A 12,500-nucleotide genomic window follows, 5' to 3' on the forward strand; every position below is an offset into this window, starting at 1 on the left:
GAGTGAAACTAAGCCACAGGTAAGCTTATTATGCACCTGTGGAGGGAGTACTGCAAGCCGAAGCGACGCATGCAGTGGCAAGGCTGGTGTTGATTTCAGTGTTTCGTTCTGTTTTAGTCATCCTGGTACTTTTTTGCTCTTACTTTTATTGGCGGCGGCAATTAAGCGGGTCTTTTTTTATTTTCATTTTTCGCGCCCTTGACCAGCCCCTCCCCCTTCACGCGTTGGGGGAAAAAAAAAAAAAAAAAAAAGTCATGGCATTTATAAAAGTTACATAAAAATTCGAAACAGTAGCGTTTGTGCTGGTATCATAATTTTTCGTTTTTTTTTTTTTTTTTTTTTTTTTTACTATGTGACAGAAATACACTTTTACAACGCAACAGGAACGTTACAATAGACGCGGATAGAAATACAAGGAAAGAAAATGAATAGATTAGTGGTTTCTGTTGAGTCTATCGATGCTAGTGCCATACCTTTTGTTTTTTTTATTTTGTCATCAACTTGGTAACAAAGATACAACCTATACCAGAATTCAGACTTTATAATACATGCACATAGAAAAAATAAAATAAAGGAATAATAGATACGTAACTTTCTCAGACTAAAAAAAAAAAAAGAAAGAAAAGGAAAAGAAATCCTAAATAAACAAATAAACTAACTCACTAATGTCGACGCTGATATTACATTTTTTCCACTGTTTTTCATTCATCATCTTTGTGCAGTACATAAACACACAATTAAATCCTAACACTCCATTAGTATACGAAGAAGGGGAAACAGGAACACTGAACACTGGCTCCCATCGAGTGCGTGTTCCTACGTACGTTCGCTCGGCAGAAGAAAGGAAAAAAGTGGGTTCAGGTAATTAAGTGAATGGCGCCCAACACATTGTCGCCGGGACGTGTAACCTGTCACTGTTCTATGTGTTAATTTAACCTTTTCATTTCTCCCCCAATTGTCAGTCTTTACATCACCTGAACCCTTATTCTCTCTCTCTCTCTCTCTCTCTCTCTCTCTCTCTCTCTCTCTCTCTCTCTCTCTCTCTCTCTCTGGTAATCATTGATAACAGCCGTGTAACACGGATAGAAAGAGAGAGAGAGAGAGAGAGAGAGAGAGAGAGAGAGAGAGAGAGAGAAGGAGGGGGGTGCAGTGTTGAAAGGTAAGTGGGAGGCAGCAGTGTGCACGCGTCCAGTCCATCGTGGGTGTCCAAACTGGATTATTCCCGAAAAATAAACACACAAAGGAAATGATGATGAAAGTATCGCGCTATATTTAGGTTAACAAGGCCACTTTGCGGATTAACACACTGGATTTTACTGCAGGATTTGAAAACTTATGGTGATTATAGGGTGAAATGTGCAGCTTCATATACGAGTAGACACACCGACAAAGGAAGTCCTGATAAAAAAAAAAAAAATACCGCTTTTTCATTGAGGTCAACTGGGTTTTTGCTAAGTGGGTTTTTTGCACCGGGATTGAAGGATGTACCATAATCTGAAGTCGAGATGTGGCGTTTTTAACCTTTTCATTGCCGTATGTAGCAATTCACAACACTAATGATAGAGTATTTAATCTTTTTAGAGCACATGCAAGATAAAAAGAGTAGAAGTGTAGATTATCCAGTATTTAGTGAGTGTGATGTTGCTTGATGGCTACAAAACAAAACGAAAGGCTTCAAAGTGGTTTATGATTAAGGAAACATGTCAGATAACAGTGAAAGGATTAAATATATATGAAGCGGAATCCTAAGGCAAATACTACTTTAAATCTAGATCAATACCACAATCCATGTCACTGCAGGAATTGATGTTTTATGGTTAGCAGAATTTCAAATACATCGTTTAAAAACAGACACAAAAAAAAAAGTAATGGCACGATGGGTTTTGTTGCATGAATTAAGGTTACTCGGTCATTAGGAGTTGAAAATATTGTTTTAAATAGACATGCAAACTAAAATATTGCTTTAAATTTAGGTCATCACTTCACGTTAAACACGGTCCATTGAGCAGCTGAGGTTTTATGGTCACCAGGATCTGTCATGTATAACTTTTGAAAGAGACGGACGAAGGAGAGGAAATCATGATGAAAATATCCTTGTACATTTATAAAGTTATCACGATGAACTTTACCGCAGGAAATGAGTGTTTGCCTTAATAACAAGATAGAATGTGTTGTTTTAGGTAGACATGGAAAGGAAATTGTACTAGAATATTATTGTGCTTTAAATTTAGGTTGTCAGTTTACGTATAGATTAACACAATTCACTGCAGGAATTGGGGATTTGCTGTAATTAAAAGTTAGAACAGGTCGCCTTAAATATATATGGAAAGGCAGTGGTGATAGAAATGTCATATATTTAGATGGGGGTTTTTAAGACAATTATACTCTATTTTTTTTTGACAACCGTTCCTGACTGTAGGGACTAGCACCTCAGTGGACCTTTTTTTTTTTCTAATCTTGGTGCCCTTGGCCGGTGCCCCCTACATAAAAAAAAAAAAAATGACACATTATGTATAGATTGATACTGCAAAAATTAATGATTATCTTTAACCATGAATTGGAATTTGTCGTTTCAGGTAGACATGGAAAGGAAATTGTGACAAAAATATTGCTTTACTATATTTGGGTCAACACTTCACATTGAGTTTAACGCAATCAATTTTAATGCAGGAATTGTGGTTTTGCCGCAATTAGAAAAAAGTCAGAATATATCGTTTTAACTTAATATAGAAAGGCAATGACGATAAAAATGTCATATATTTAGATTCACACCTTGCGTGTAGATTAACACGGAATTTTGCTGCAAGAATTAAGGACCTTCGTTGACCAGAAATTAGAATATGTCGTTTTACTGAAGCAATTAAGGGTGTACGTATATAACAGTGAGGGTCGGTCCTTTCCCTCTCCCTTCCTCTTTCTCTCCCCGCCTCCCTGTCCTCTCCCAGTAGAGGAACAGAAAAAAAAAATGCTAGTAACTGTTATGGTTAATTTTGAACACGATAATTGTGTTGCGCAAAATTACATCCTTTTTTTAGTTTAGGGAATGGGAGGGGGAAGGGGAGGCAGGCAGCGTGTTATGAAATCATGTGATATTATTATTAAAGACACATTGGATGGAATATGAAATGTCTGTATGTATGTACATTATCTCTCTCTCTCTCTCTCTCTCTCTCTCTCTCTCTCTCTCTCTCTCTCTCTCTCTCTCTCTCTCTCTCTCTCTCTCTCTCTCTCTCTCTCTCTCTCTCTCTCTCTCTGCACTTCAGCCTCAGTCCATTACTCCTTGTCCACTGTGAAATGTCGAATGAGACTCACTTTCTTTAGGGTTGCGAAAATTAATGATAGCATCTGTGTGTGTGTGTGTGTGTGTGTGTGTGTGTGTGTGTGTGTGTGTGTGTGTGTGTGTGTACTACAAGGTCACGTTTCTACCTATACAGAACGCTGCCTTTATCGATGCAACATTTCCTCCTCCCTCCCTGTCTGCCTAACACTGATTCCATTACTGCCGATCAAACTGCCTCTCTCGGTTCACTTTAAGATCAAAGACAATGAGAGGTCGTTAAATGCCTTCTAGTTTTTGTGTTTAGCTCGATTTTCACTTAAACTACACTTTTTTTTAGATCGAGGGGATGAAAAGCGTGTTCTTTCTCACTATTTGTTGCATTAGTTTAGCGTACCTACGTCTGTTCTTTCTGTTTGTCTTTCTCTTGCCAGGGCATCCTCTTCTTTCAAAAAGGCATTAGTTGAAGTGACACGGGTTTTTAAGGGTATTTCTACGGTTTTAGTGACAGATTAGTAAGATTTTTATATTATTAACAGGAGAAACACTCTTGAGTACCAGGCTAATTATTGATGTAGCCTTTGAAAATAGTCGTGGTGAAAGAGCGAAGCATTTCAGAATACGGGCCTCTGTCTGTATCTCTCTCTCTCTCTCTCTCTCTCTCTCTCTCTCTCTCTCTCTCTCTCTCTCTCTCTCTCTCTCTCTCTCTCATCCTAACTCCTACTATTCCTTTTCCTGCGGCCGTTCACTCTTACTCTCTCTACACTGGCTTCCCTTCTTACTATCCTCATCCTTCTATCCGCATTCCCATCCATCACCGTCACAGTCCACGCTCACCCTCCCTCGCATCATCCCTCGCCCCAATCCTCCTCCCCTCCCTCGTGTCCTGTGCTCTGTCTCCCCCCCCACCCCTTCCGCCACTTCCACATTTTTCCCCGACTCTTTACTAACCTCAGCCAGACACGAAGGATTTTCTTACAGTTTCGCATCGACTTTTTTTTTTACTACGACCGCTGTAAAGTAACACTGCCTATAATGTTTAACGTTGTTGTTTCTCTGTCCGTCTCTCTCTCTCTCTCTCTCTCTCTCTCTCTCTCTCTCTCTCTCTCTCTCTCTCTCTCTCTCTCTCTCTCTCTCTCTCTCTCTCTCTCTGTCATGAAGCCAGTGTACCGCCCCGTACTTGTATGATGGAGCGTAATGCTTGTAAGTGCCGCCACCACTGTTTATTAAAGGCTCTTCAAATGATGCAGACCGGGGATAAAATCTCGTAACTCTCTACCAACTGTGGCCGTAAATCCACATTATCTCGATGACGGAGAGGTGGCAGTGCGAGTTAGCGCCGCGAAGGGGACATGGGAGAGTGATCCTCCACGCCAACAGTCTGTCAGCGAGTCATGGGTCTGGCAAAGGCACAGATTCGCTCCGCTCTCACAGATGAAGAAAATGCATAACTAGATGAAAAGAGAACAAAAGTAGAATGATCAAGAGAGTCTTGAGGAGAATGGCTGGTGACGACTACTGCTTCACGGAATTCACTGATGGGGAGCGGGAGTTGCACACGCACGCTGCCGGAAGCCGAGGCGATACACAGGGAAACAAATCGACGGAAAGAGCCACCAGCTGCGCATCAAAGATTTATGACCGTCCGCCGGAACACTACCGATTCCAGAGGCAAGAAAGGAGAGAAAATGGGTAAAGAGGGCATCTGGCATGACGCGATGCGGTGAATTGCGGTGAATGTCATACAGTGGTGGCGCGCAGGGGCTACCTGTTTGGAGACAGTGCCGTCCCCTCCTGTAGGGCCGAACACCCAAGGCCGAGTGTCTGAAGTGTTTAGCAGCGATATAACGTCCTTTATAAGCAGCAAACTGCGCCATGAATCACAACCCCACAGGAATGGATGCTGTAGTGTGTCGTGCGCTTTTTTGTTCAATTTAGGAGACTAATGATGCAGTGAGCTTCGTGCAGCCAGTGAGCTGGAAATGTGGGGAGTGGAGTAGGGACGTCCAGCTGCTGCTGCTGCTGCTGCTGCCTGGTGCAGGGTTCGTAATACTGCTTGGCATACATGAAGCAGTTAATATTTATTATTTATTGCAGGAAATTGGAGCAATTGTCAATATAAACCACTTTGTTATCATACTACAAAGGAAAAAACCTTTAGAGATTAATTATATTCTTATGTTTTGCCACAACATAATCTTCATAACATACAAAACCATCCTCTACAGCCTGCCCTGGCTCTCTGTACGTATGACACTCCCAGCACTGGCGCACCTCAAAGCACCTCATCCTGCTGGGTGTGCTGCAGGGCTGTGGCGTGCACTTTTCCCGTGACCCAACACTGGCCTTGGTATGCTGATACCAGGCCCGTCTGAGGAAAGATAGACACACCTTGTCTCTACACCGATAGTATTTAGAGTTTAGTTGAGTGTGACGCTACTGAAGGTAGAGGTGGTGGAATTAACAAGAGGAATGCAAATTCTGCAGTAAAAGAAGTTGAGAAAATATCATGGCGAAGGTTTAAAATAGAACTAATCTCAATGTCATTGCAAACGTTTTTCCTTTGTAACTTGATAAGAATGTAGTTTATACTGAACTGTACATTCAGTTGCTGTAATTTCATCATATCTGGACAACCTTCTGCAATTTTTATACTTGACGATATGTAACAAAACACTTCTGCTTCTTGCCGCGTGACGGACCCTCGTCTTTTCAGCCTTCAGTTTGTACGTAAAACACTTTTTTGGGAATTAACGTCATTAAGGCAGAAACAGAATTTGTCGCCGTGTAACTTGACACAGAATACGGTGGAGCGACCCGGGCGGAAAATTAGTGTGCGTAAAATAGAATAGACGAACAGAGATGAGCAGAAGTGAGAGCAGGAGGGCAGGGAAGGACACTACCCGGCCGTGCACTTATGATGATGATGATGATGATGATGATGATGATGATGATGATGATGAAAACAACGATGACGATGATGGTGGTGGTCGTGGTGATAATGATTACTATTAAGAATGATGATGGTGATAACAGTGACAATAGTGTGGATGATAATGATGGTGATGATGACGATGGCAATTATGTAGATGATGACAGTTAAGATAATGTAAAAAGTGATGATGGTGATGACAGTGACGATAATGTAGACAATGAGGATGGTAATAATGTAGATGATGAGGATGATAATGATAATGATAGTAATAATGAGGAAGAGGAGGAAGAGGAGAAGGATTAAAAGTGTCTTGCTGTTACTCGACGATAAGGGTTGACGATGAAAAGATACATTATCATTTACTCACTAATCACTGAGGTTCCTTTCTTCCCCCTCATCGTGCTTCCCCCCAAATCCCCGTCATTCACTTCTCCCCTCATCCGAACCATCCCACACCCTTCCTTCACCTCCCTCCTCCTCCTCCTCCTCCTCCTCCTCCTCCTCCTCCTCCTCCTCCTCCTCCTTTCCCACTCATCTCCGTCACTTCCTTCTCTCTTTCGTCTCCTTGCCTTCTCTCTTCCTCTGGACCCACTCTTCCCTTTCCTACTCAGTCATTCTTCCTTCCGTTACCTTGCCTCACTTCTCTTTCCTCTCCCTGTTCTCTTTTCTTTTCCTCTTACCTCCTTCAGCCCACCTCCAGCGCCTTTTCTGTTTCCGCCCTCCCCCCGCCCCTACCCGCCTTCCCACTCTCACACCAAGAACATACTTAATTTTTCCCTTAAGATTGTCAATATATACAGTTCCCCCTCACCGCCTCGCTCTGGCAGTTCATGGGGAGTAAAAGCTAGATATCTGACGCCCTAGTGGACCAAGATTGTTTACTGAATATAAAATGAATGAGGAAAGAAAATGTTACGTAAGCCCTTACACACACACACACACACACATGTACACGAACACACATATACATACATACACACCTTTTGGCCATGGAATCTGTATCATCGACTATTATGCCGACACGTGTTTTATTACGAAATTTTATTGCCCGGGGAAAACATCATTTATGAGAGAAATACGGCGATGGCACGTAAAGAGCACACACACACACACACACACACACACACACACACACACACACACATACACACACACATGCAGAACACCTCAACGTTATGTATTGATTAACTCACTTGGGGCTTCGTATTTAGCTTTTTTTTTTTTTTTTAACGCTTTGAATGACTTGTCTGGCACGCAGGTCCTCAAGGCGGCAGCGGAAGGGAAGGCGCCCCCCTTACCCCCATGCCCTGCGGCCCACACTCCACCAGGAACGCACCGGGGTGAGTAAGGCTTGTGATTACGTGTTTTATGTATGGTTCGTGATGCTGTTGTCTTCCTCCATCTGAGTGAGTGAGTGTGTGTGTGTGTGTGTGTGTGTGTGTGTGTGTGTGTGTGTGTGTGTGTGTGTGTGTATGTATGTATGTATGCTCTCTCTCTCTCTCTCTCTCTCTCTCTCTCTCTCTCTCTCTCTCTCTCTCTCTCTCTCTCTCTCTCTCTCTCTCTCTCTCTCTCTCTCTCTCTCTCTCTCTCTCTCTCTACGTTCCCATTGGTGGCCAGGCATTTTTGTTTTTCTTCTCATCTCAATTAATTCCTTGAGTTTATTACATTACCTTCACTCCTTTCCCGTCAATTTTCCTGCATTTTTCGTCTGTTTTCGTGTTGGGTGTGGCGTGACGACGTTAAGAGTAAAGGAAATGTACTGCCTCTTTCTTTATGGAAATGAAGTTAAGGGAAACACTTGAATATTAGAATAAAATGATCACATAATGTTTTACCGTGAAATATAAAGGAAAACTCGGCATCATGATAAAGTGGAAATTTGAAAGAGGTCTGATTCTCTGTGCCGTGAAAGTGGCGACGCTCTGGGAAGGAAAGACAAGAGAAAAGTTTTGTATGTATTGCTTTGACGCAGATCAAGGGAACTCGCCTTCAGTTTGTTCTTAGTTTGACGCGTCCAGAGCGACCCGCTGCCGATGCTTGTGTTGGGAAATAGAAGAGGCGATCCCACGAGATACGACAGATAGAGCACGGATGTAGATCTGACACGGAACCCTCCACTCTCTCTCTCTCTCTCTCTCTCTCTCTCTCTCTCTCTCTCTCTCTCTCTCTCTCTCTCTCTCTCGCTTCCTTTTTTTCTGTTTTTCTCTCTCTTTTTTACGTGGTTATCAACTCATCTCTCGAAGGAAGCGAACCATTGCCTCTTGCTTGTCTCTCCCTCTCTCCTGTTCCGCTCCAGACTCTTCTGTTAAGTGGTGCATCGGTCTGTGTTTCGGCTAAGGCAGTGGTTCATCCTTCTCTTCGTTCCTTAGTCATATGTATAAATCAACAACACACAACTTCACCCCCCTCCCCCCAGTCGTTTCTCCTTCCCTTGCGCCTGCACCCACCACCTCGTGCTGTGGTGCTTCTGCAAACACTCACACTCACCTCCTTCTTAGGGTCGGGTCTGGGGCTGGCACTTGGTTCATTGTAAATAATTAACCTCACTTACTTACGTTTCATCAGCAATACAAGGAATATCGTAAAGCGCCTAATGCCTTCGCTTACACGCGCGTAACTCGAGCACTCACGCCGCCTTATCACGAACATGAAAACGAATTTAATCATGAACCTGCGTAGTTTTGCCGTCTGCGTTTCTCTTGCATTTTTATTCTACTCTTTTAAATGTCGGGAGTATAAAATGAAAATTAAACGAGTTATGCGTTCACTTTTTTTTTTTTAGCTCCAAGAACAAAAATGAAAAAGCGGGGAAAAGAGCACCTGTGTGTGTTTGTGTAAAAAAAAAAGTGTAGCTTTGTGAGACCTTCAGTTTTAAGAGTTTGCTGAACTACTCTCACTGTTAGGCTCAGGGAAGACTGGCCTCAGTGTTAGGCTCAGGGAAACTCTGGGTTAGACATGCGGTGAAGTGACTCGCCCCACACAACATGAAGGTTCAGTTTTCCCTCGCCACCAGTTTGGTCTCCCGCCTGTACTGCTCACGACCACAGGTTCCCGCCGTCTTGTCTCTCGAATGGCCACGTTTGCTTCACATGTGTGCAATATTTCCCGCCATACTCATGAGGCGTGACTGGAAAAATCTGCCATTTACCGGATAGTCCTTTATTCCTGTTCTGTTTTTTTTTTTTTTTTCTTTTTTTGCCAAAGCTGTCTTTCCCCTGCTGGTTGTTTGTGATTGCCGCACCACGAGGCACCATGCCGGCGCCCACCGCAGCCTGTGGACAAGGATGAGGGCTGTCGGGGCTTGTTAAGGGGTGTTGGTAGGACATTTATATATTTATATAGTTGTAACTAAATTTCGACTGCAAACATTTTCCATAAGAGTGCAATTTAGGTGTTGCAACATAATATAAGACACGCTACACTTGTGAAATAAAGTGCACGGTGTGAAGAGACAGCCAAGGCAGCCATCGGGGATGAGAGGGTGAGGAACCGCCTCGGCTAGGTGGCTGACTGACTGACTTGCTGACTGCCGTGCCGAGTGCAAGATAACAGCTAACCCATCTTGCTCTCTACATTTTTTTTCTTTTGTTTTTGTTTTTCTTCTCTTGATACATGGGATGCAGTTGTCGGTAAGACAGTACAAAATTTGAATGCAAAAAAATACATAATTTTTACTGTTTCATGGACTGCTCATGTTGTATTGACAAATGTAACAATGCTAACAACAGCGGCTCCGATTACCTCTTCTACTACTACTACTACTACTACTACCACAACAACAACAACAACAACAACAACAACAACAACAACAACAACAACAACTACTACTACTACTACAATTACTACTACTACTACTACTGCCATTACTACTACTACTACTACTACTACTACTAATAATAATAATAATAATAATAATAATAATTAATAATAATAATAATAATAATAATAATAATAATAATAATAATAATAATAATACTGCCATTGCTACTACTGCTACTACTACTACTACTACTACTACTACTACTACTACTACTACTACTGCAATTTTTTTTTTTTTTTTTTTTTTTTTCTACTACTACTAATACCTCCACCCCATGTTTATTGATGTGTCAGTTAGGGGCTCCATTACTTGGAGGTCATTAGCCCCAGCTCCCGCTAATGACTGTGGCATCCAACCATATCTAATACTCTATGATATAAACATTAGTTGTTAACTATAAATTCATTCTACCTCTACTCTATCTACTCTTATGCCACTCTCCACCACTGTAGCCTCGCAGTCGAGGCCTCCTAAGTCTGCAGGTATGGGAGTGGAATGCCTTGTCCCCCTGAGACACAGGAGGGCAGATCTGAGGAGGGAGAATGAGAGACGGCACCTCATCCATGCGACGACATGGCTCCTTGGCTGGTGCTTCTTTTCTGCCATTAGGTCGGCTAGTCTTGAGTAGAAGCACTGAGCCTTGGAGCCCATCCCGCCAGATGTGGTGAAGACCAGAGGTGTGAAGCTGCCCTGGTCAACGTGTTGGATTCTCTCCCCATACGCTCGGATCTTCTCCTGCTCATTCTTGCGGTGGGCGGCCTCCAGGGAGAGTTCGTGGTGACAGGCGGCCATCGGGTCAAAGATCCGTATGTCCATGAATGCTTTCTGTCCCCTTGTCCAGAACCCTCGTGCACTGACGTCGACTCGAGCCTCGTTGGTGGTGTTGGCTGTTCTGTAGCGCAGGTGCTCGCCGTCTAGCGGCAGGAGGGTCGGTTCAGTGGAGACATCGTGGCACACCTCCCTGAGCATGCTGGCGGTCAGATCTCTCACCTCATCGTGCCTGATACATACGAATCCCCCCTTTTTGCACGTCATGGTGTGGTTGACGTCATTGGGGGAGCCACACACACAAGTACTGGGGAGTCCTTCCATCGGCCAGCCGTACCTCAGAGCAATGGCGTCGACAAATTCTTGTTTGTTGAGGCTGAAGCCCTTCGCTCTGATGGGCAGTGACGTTAGCCAGTTAGATGCTCCCGTTTCCTGTGCAGTGAGGATTTTTCTCACTGTGGTTGCAGGCAGGATGTTTATCAGGTCTTCGAGACAGTTTCGTTGATGTTGTTGCCTATCTCTAGATATAATTCGTCCTTGCTCAGTGACTGCACTTTGGGCTATTTCACCATGTGCGTCCTGAGCAATGATCTTCTCTGTGAGGGACCTGGTGAGCTTGAGGGAGTTGAGGTTCTCCACAGTCGCCAACTTCTCAGGGGAGGTGATTCCCATCCCACCCAGTCTTGGTGGAAGTTCGAGCAGCGCCCTTTCCCCATCTCCGATGGTGTGGTATCTCAGTAACGCTGGGAGGAAGGTGTTCCTTATCGAGACCTCCAGTGGTGCAAGGAGAGGGCTGATGCCTGGGATGGTGCGCATGGCGAATCTCCATCGATGCTGCAAGCCGTGGGTGTAGGCAGAGTAGGCTGCATGAGGCTCAGTCCTGGCCATGTCAGACAGGACTTCCACCTCATGTATCCACTCCTTCACCTTTTCTCCTATGTACTCCTTCTTGAACTCCTCTGTTCCGATGACAGCACCCAGATGCCGTTGTCCATCCTTTGTTATTATAACTCCACTGCCACTGAAGCTATCCACTGCACTGTCATAGTGTTCAGGCTTTACAATAAGGACGGACTTAGCGGCATTGGGTGTGTACCCTATGATGGGACCATTGTCGTTCACTAAGCCCCACCATTTTTTCAAGTCTGTTATTTTGCCGGCCCCTGACAGGTCATCCGCGTACGCCACTTGCTTCACACTCGTTTTCTCATATGAGATAACTTGTTGCAGCACTGAAAGTCCGAGGGCGTACATCGCCATGGCCACTGGGTCACCTTGTGTTGTCCCTTCCATGGACTTTAACACCTTAACACTATTACCACTATTACTACATATGTACAAATCCGAGGGGTCACTATATGTGTTTTCTACATATTGTGCCAGAGAGGGACATTTTACTCGAATGTTGTGAAGCATTGTTTTTCTGTTAATAGTGTTGAAAGCGTTTTTGGCGTCCACTAATAACACCGCTTCACAATTGTCTTCACTGAACATTTCCCTCATAGCGTGGATGGCGGCTTCCCCTCCTGCCTGCTGTCCTGCACATACTTGCAGGTTCCCCGCTGCCCTCCTTACGTCGTCCTTGACCACCGTCATGACGCATTTACCCACGATGCGTCTTATCACCTCGCCGATGCCAATTGGTCTGCATCCCGGCTTTTTGTCCAGCGGGATTAATCGGCATGCGGTGAGAGCCTCGA

General features: G+C 43.9%; 1 long non-coding RNA gene across 2 annotated transcripts in view; it reads left to right on the forward strand.

Moving 5' to 3' along the window:
- LOC135100461 (uncharacterized) overlaps nt 1–12,500 on the forward strand; it is a 291,394-nt gene that overhangs the window by 246,616 nt on the left and 32,278 nt on the right. For both annotated transcript variants that reach the window (XR_010268716.1, XR_010268715.1), the window contains exon 5: nt 7,471–7,552. This is a non-coding gene — a long non-coding RNA (uncharacterized LOC135100461). The remainder of the gene's footprint in view (nt 1–7,470; nt 7,553–12,500) is intronic.

The sequence above is a fragment of the Scylla paramamosain genome, chromosome 5, assembly GCF_035594125.1.
Source record: "Scylla paramamosain isolate STU-SP2022 chromosome 5, ASM3559412v1, whole genome shotgun sequence".
NCBI classification, from domain to species: domain Eukaryota; kingdom Metazoa; phylum Arthropoda; class Malacostraca; order Decapoda; family Portunidae; genus Scylla; species Scylla paramamosain.